The sequence below is a fragment of the Gavialis gangeticus genome, unplaced genomic scaffold (assembly GCF_001723915.1).
Source record: "Gavialis gangeticus isolate Ggan-Ray unplaced genomic scaffold, GavGan_comp1, whole genome shotgun sequence".
Taxonomy (NCBI): domain Eukaryota; kingdom Metazoa; phylum Chordata; order Crocodylia; family Gavialidae; genus Gavialis; species Gavialis gangeticus.
This window is the reverse complement of record NW_017729026.1, coordinates 49955405-49962656: the sequence shown is the minus strand read 5'-3', so window position 1 is coordinate 49962656 and position 7252 is coordinate 49955405.

The following is a 7252-nucleotide window of genomic DNA, read 5'->3' as shown; positions in this document are numbered from 1 at the left end:
GGTCCCTTCCGACCCTAGAAACTATGAAACTATAAGCTTAGTCTACGTGGTTATGCTTTTATGTCCACGCTGCCAGGGAGGAGAAGCACTGTGCATAAGTAGGGATCTACTGAAATCATGGCAGAAGTGAGCTGCATGGCAGCTCCTTTAATTTTGCAGGGTCTCCCACACTCCCCTCCCCTATTGCTGATTGGCTGAGGGGCCCTGGTGGCCCTGCTGCTTGCTGCTGACTGGCTGGGAAGCAAAAACAGCATTATATTTAAAACTGCAGTTTTTGCCTCCCTGCCAACTGGCAATCGGGAGTGAGTGGTGGGACCCCTCTGCCAATCGGTGGGAGGAGAGGAGAGGCTGTGCAGCCCACTTCTGCTGTGTTTTTGGTAGTTCCCTATGCATAAGTGATAAACTTCCACTTATGTGCTAGAAAATTGCCGTTTAGTTGTCCAAAGGGAAATAGAAGTCTATTTTTAACTGGGAGGCATAGTAGTAACATCCACATTTAGCCTTTTAGTTTGATTCTTGGACCAGCAGCATAGTCAAATAATCATTAATATTTTTATTCCCTTTATTGTCTCCCCATTTACAAATAATTCAATTTAAGCTCTCAGTAAATGAGCTTACAGTTTTGAATTTTTCTTATAGATGTCTATACCTATAATGATACTTTGTCTAGGCTTCCAGTCTTTTGTTTTGTGAGCAATTAAAATGATTATTTCTTCTTCAGAGAAAAATGTGTGTAATGCCCTGGAGATGTGTCCCCAGAGCTGCAAGTGATGGTTCAAACGTGTGTGGAAGTCTAACAAACAAGGACAAAAATCTGTTTTGGTTGCTAGGTAGAAGATAAATGATCAAGGGAAAGTTTCCAAAACTTGACTGCTAATAGTCCACAGACAATAACTGCTGATGGACAATGGCCCTTTGTCTGGTAACATGGTTATGGTTCCCCACCTTGCTTCCACTGTTTACAACTCATTAACAACAGCTAAAAATATGTTAACTTCCCCCACCCCGATATTATTTTCCATTTAAGAATTTTATGTAATTGTTAAAGGACTGCTCAGTGATCATAATTGGGGAAGGAGATGGTCTGCAAAACTGTGAATCAGACAGGATTATTTTAATGTTTCTGTTAAAATAAGTGACACGGTCTAAACACCTAATGCAAGTAATCAACTCATGGGTAGTGTGTTCTCTCTCCCCCTGCCCCCTGCCTTTCCTTCCCTGACCTCTCTCATATCTTAACGAATCAGTCCAACTTGCTGGGAAAAGATCTTTAAAAAGATTATTGGTATCAAATGACCTTATTTTTGAAGGCAAGGGATCAATGAGAGTAATATCCAGTTTAAACATTTACCCTTTCCCTTGCAGTTTCATTTTGCATTACACTTGTAGCTTTAATTCTAAGTACCACCTCCCATGAAGCATGAGAAGGTCATCAGGATAGTCTTATCACCTCATAAGCTGAACTAACCTCGCACATTATCTGAAACATCCGCAGACATTGACCTTAAGTGACTAAAGACTCTATGGTCTGTGAGCTCTTTTGGGTTATATTTAAAGCCCGTATTATCACACTTCTGTAGCTTTGATTCTATGGGGAAAAGGTTAAGGACTTTCATTCTGAGATGGCATCTCAGGGGCTACAAAACCATATTCGGGAGAAATTTTACAGGTTTCTTAATTCTAGAGTGTACTTGAGAGAGAGAATCAGGAAAAATTCTCACTTAAAGCCAGGCATATTTATATTGTCATGTAATAAAAAAGCAAACCTTCAATGTACAGCTGTATACCCGGGTAACTCAAATCAGAGGTAGAAATACACTCAGAAAAATTGGGGTAAAAAAACGCTGGTGTAAGATACTGTGGCCTAAGGACTATATATTTGCTGCCATGAGCAAAACAGGTGTTTGCTCAAGGTAAGCAGGATACTTCCTGTTTCCTTCCTCTGCCACATGGTAACAAGGCAGAGGAATAGCCACCAATTGCATGCAGCTAGCCCAGAATAGCTATCTGCTCCTGGGCCCAATGTGATTTATGTTGTGTGTATTACTGAAATCGGTTATACAAGTGTAAAAGGCTCTTCGTTACTCTCCTTGACAAGTATATTCATTTACAGAATGCCTACTACTAAAATGGGGCACACATGCTGCTTTTCTGTCGAGGTGACATCTTAGTTGTTATCTAGGTGTGTGTACCCCACTTCCCAATTCCTGGAAGCTCTGCTCTCAGGCATGTCCTACCCACCTGCTCCCTCTTGCATGAAATGACTGGGTGAAGTTATGTTGAAGATGCCTCTTGTTGCCACTCTGAAGCACACTAGAAACAGAGGGCACCTATACACGAGCACGGAGGCTGTTCTGTGCTGTAATTATAGTGTGTTAGAGTAGACTCAATTAATTGAGACTGCTGGAGCTTGGCAATTACTGTGCTCCAGCAGCCTTCTGTGTCTTGTGTATGAGCATCCCTGTGCTTAAAAATGGTGGTGGGGGAGAAGTGCCCCCACCATCATTTTTAAGTGCAGGAATGCTGATGCACAAGATGTGGTGGCACTTTAATTAGAGCAGCTCTAAGAGCTGCTTTAAAGTGCTGCCCCCCTCTACCCCTGGGGCACATGTGAAAGTGCCCAGAGAGCTTGAGAGTGGCTTTGTGTGAGGGTGTGTCCTCATCACAGTTACAGCATCTTTCCAGGGTCAGGTGTAGGTGAGCAGAAGGATTGTGAGTGATCAGGGCATGCCTGGGAGTGCTGCTCCATGGTGTGCTGAAGAAATGGTTCAGACATTCCCACTTAGAGCAGAGGCAAGTTCTAATTGGCAACCAAAGAACCCAGATGACACGAGGCTTTCTTTGTAAGATACTGCAGAGCTCCAGCCTTTGCATTCAGACAAAGGAAGTACAAAAGAGATTCTGCCAGACATCACTTAGACAAGCACTTTCCTTCATTAAGGAGGCACGACATCATAGACCTCATGGTCCTAGAGGCTGCTTTTCTATAACTCCTTCTCTCTTCATATAGTGGCGTTTTGTGGGTAAAGTTAGTTATTCTTTTCTGCTACTATGATCACATCAGCCCCATCTTTACATCTCACCATTGGCTTTGTATCTTTAATCTTGGCAACTTCAAGCACTCTATTCTCATCTAAAACACAGCCTCTACACAGGCTTGCCCCTACCTATGAACTCTCGTTGCCTCTTACATGTTCTCTCTGGTCTTCCCCTTGCCTTACTCCCTTCTTCATTGCCTTTTTAACATTTTGTCTTCTTTCCTTTTAATGTTTCTCTGTCTTCATTCACTGAGCACCCATTCCATGCAAGAGACACAGGGAATGCAATGAGGTCAGAGAAGAGCCCAGAGCTCAGGTGGTCCTAAATGTATTACCAGGGCAGTCCATCCCCTAAGGCTGCAGAGAAATAAGTCCCATCTGCAGCAAGCTCAGTTCAGTGCCCTGGGCCCAACCAGTCATAATCGGGCAATAAGGGCAACCAGTTCTCTGAGGCAGCATGCAACAAGCCCGACCTGTTCCAGTCTTTAAAAAGTTGCTCCAGCTAAAAATACACAACCCAGGCAAAAACTCTGGTGTTGATCTTGATACTGCTCTAGTCCCCATACTTACTTATTGGAAATTTCAGCTTTTATTCTTGGCATATCCCAAATTGGGCTTAGGGGCTCTGCTTACCTGGACTCTTGTCTCAAGGACTCTCCTGGCTTACTGTGACTGGCTCCCTGTGAAATCAGTTCTTGGACTATGCTTGATTACTGGGTGACCTTTCCTGATTGCCAGTGCCCTAACGAGGAGGCTGTGGACAACAAGTTATTAGATATTGAACTTGGTGACCTACAGTGACTACAGGGTCAAGTTTTGTTCTTGGGTTTTGTGTTTGTGAATGCCTGCTAGGCACATTACTGCATTCTGCTTTGCTGAATGGTGGATGGCCTAGATCATGTTAAAGGTCTTGTTTGGCCTTAAAATCTATTAATCCTCCTTCAGTTATCTACTTAAGCAGCCCATCTCTTCAAGCAACTTCTCTTCTCTTTTTCTTCTTATTAAAAATCCTCTCACATGTTCTCTGCTACAGTGTTGTTTCACCATATGTTTGTACGTCTCAACTAATTTAGATACCAAGCCCTTGGTGACTGGCAATGTGTCGATCTATGAAACCACTCATATACATATATTTAATGATAATTAATAATAAATATACCTGTTGCAAGCAATAAATCTGAGCCAGCAAGGACAATGCTAGCGCTGATTTGGTTCACTTAAATAACATACTTTTTATTCTCATGGCATGTTTTCCTATGAAGCATCATTCTGGATGCTGAAGTTCCTTCTGGCACTTATCCCCCTAAGAGATCCTTTTTGAGAAGATCTACTTAATGGAGGTCACAACTTTAAGGCTACAGATGGATTTCCCAAACTACTGTAGTGATAAAAATGAGGAATCCACATTTAAAAAAGTTATATTTTGGGGGCACATGGACCTCTCAGGCCCTGATGTCCTTATAATCAGTGTTGAAGGCTGACCAACTGGCAATCAGGCATTAGCATCATAGAAAATTAGGGTTGGAAGGGACCTCAGGAGGTCATCTAGTCCAACCTCCTGCTCAGAACAGGACTATCAGGACCAGATCATCCTAGCCAAGGCTTTTTGTCTAGCTGGGTCTTAAAAATCTCCAAGGATGGAGATTCCACAACCTCTCTGGGTAGCCTGTTTCAGTGTTTTACTACCCTGTTAGTGAGAGTTTTTCCTAATACCTAACCTAAACTTCCCTTTCTTCAACTTGAAAGCATTGTTCCTTGTTTTGTTATCTGCCACTACTGAGAACAGTCTAGCTCCATCTTCTTTGGAACCACCCTTCTAGTAGTTGAAGGCCACTATTAAACTGCCTCTCAGTCTTCTCTTCTGTAGGCTAAATAAGCCTAGTTCTCTCAGCTCTCTTCATAAGTCATATGCCCCCACCCCCTCTCCATTTTCTGTTGTCCTCCACTGGACTCTCTTCAATTTGTCTACATCCTTTCTGTAGTGGGGGGCCCAAAAGGGGACACAGTACTCCAGATGTGGCCTCACCAATGTTGAATAGAGGGTGAATAATCACCTCCTTTGATCTGCTGGCAACACTCCTACCAGTGCAGCCTCATATGCCTTTAGCTTTCTTGGCAGCAAGAGCGCACTGTTGGCTCATATTCAGCTTATGGTCCATTGTAACCACCAGGTCTTTTCTGCAGAGCTGCTGCCTGGCCAGTCAGTCCATAGCCTGTACAGCTGCATGGGATTGTTTTGTCCTAAGTACAGGACTTTGCACTTGTCCTTATTGAACCTCATGAGATTTCTTCTGATGCAATGGGGGGGGGTGTCTAGGTCTCTCTGAATCCTAACCTTACCCTCCAGCATATCTACTATACCCCCCAGCTTGGAGGCATTTGCATACTTGCTGAGGGTGCACTCTATGTCATCTTCCAGGGCATTGATGAAGATATTGAACAAAAAATAGTGTATTATACCTTGGCTCAGCCATAGATTTTTTTGAGTGGCTTGGGTCAAGTTGCATATTCTTTCTGTGTAGTGATTCTCAATTGCAGTGTTGCAAAACTCTCTTTTTAAAGATGCTGTATGTCTGATTCCTCTGTAAAGAGATTTGTGTTCACTTCTCTCCCTGGCATCTGACACCTATCCCAGTTTCACACAGAGAAGTAGCACCCACAGATGCTCTTCTGTGGACTCTTGAACTTCTACTCCCATCCCTGGAAGCACCAATACCAGCCACTCCCATGCTCCAAGCACCATGCATTAATACAGGCAGGTGGGTAATGTGGGTCTGTGATTTTCAGCCTGGCTTTTCCCTCAGCTCTACTGCTACTGTTGGAGCCAGTGGGAGGCTTCATGGGGCCAGGTGGCTCTGGTTGCTGGCATGCAAGTCCCTGTAGGGGACCAGCCAAAGCATCAGGAGCTGTGCTCACCTGTAGGTAAGTGGCTGCTGTTGGCACTTACTACCACCACATGCCAATATGGTGGGGCCTTCTACAGGTGATGTAAGAAAAGTAAAGTACCCTTTCAAGGGTTGCCTTTAAATATAGCAGAGAGGTAGTGTCGCAGAGCATCATAAATTGAGATGACTCGTCAGAGGCCTCTTTGGGATAAGCTTTGCCTACCTTGTTTTGCTTCAAATACTATAGGATAGTTACCCTGTGTTGTAATCAGTTCTGAGGATGCCCTTCTATTCCATCTAGAGCTGTATGCAGTGGTTACAACTGCTGCAATTAAATGTCTTGTATTTCTTATAAAAAGAAAATATTAGACTAGATCTTGCACCTTTCATGCTGGTGCTTTGATTTGAACAGACTTTATGCTAATTAAAAAAACAGTCTTACAGTCTCCTTGAACAAAACCAAGCTAACCAATGACACCCAGTATCTACTCCATAAAAAAATACAGTATTATGGCTCTTATTAACCAAATATGAAAGGGGGCAAGTCTTTTGGGGGAAAAAGCCTGTTATTGGGGTTCCTGACGCTCCAGATTCTTCACTCCCAGAACTGGAAGCTGCATACACAGTGTCCAGATCTGACTGGGGTAGCTGCCTTGGTATAGTGTTGCTAATTATTCAGAGGCAGACTTAATCAGCCAAGTCACAGCTGTTGAGAGACTGTGACTACATGGTTCCGTGCTCAGGAGGTCCCTCCCAAACCAGAGGCAACCTAGTTGCATTCCCTCATCTCCTTCTCAATGGGACAAAAGTTCCCTTTGAGAGAATTCTTGAGGATGCTAAGATGGAGCCCTGGAATTCAGGACAATTCTGGAAAAATTGGGATGGTTTGTTGTTTTATGTGCTTTTTAAGGTTTTAACAATTAGTCTGAGACAGAGTCTTGGTATAGTGAGTTAAGAAATGGATGGATAGTTAAAACTTTAAGGCAGTGATTCTCAACCAGGGGGTTGCAGCACCCTGAGGTGCATTTAAGGGTGCAGTGCAGTACAGTGGCTTTACAATCCACAATGGAAGTGACTCCTTCCGGAGGTCAGAGCTGCACATTTTTCCTCTTTCCCAACTGGCCTCTGTGTGAGGAGGTAAGGGCTCACTCCTTCTTGCCACTCTTCCTCCTCCCAAACTGGGAAACCACTAAACTCACAAAAGTTATGGAGGGCCACTTTGAGTTTAAAAATGTTGAGAACTACTGCTTTTTATACCTAGTCTTATGTTAATCTATTGGCTTTAGAGCCACTCACAATCTTACCCTACAGTTGTTGCCCTATGGGATT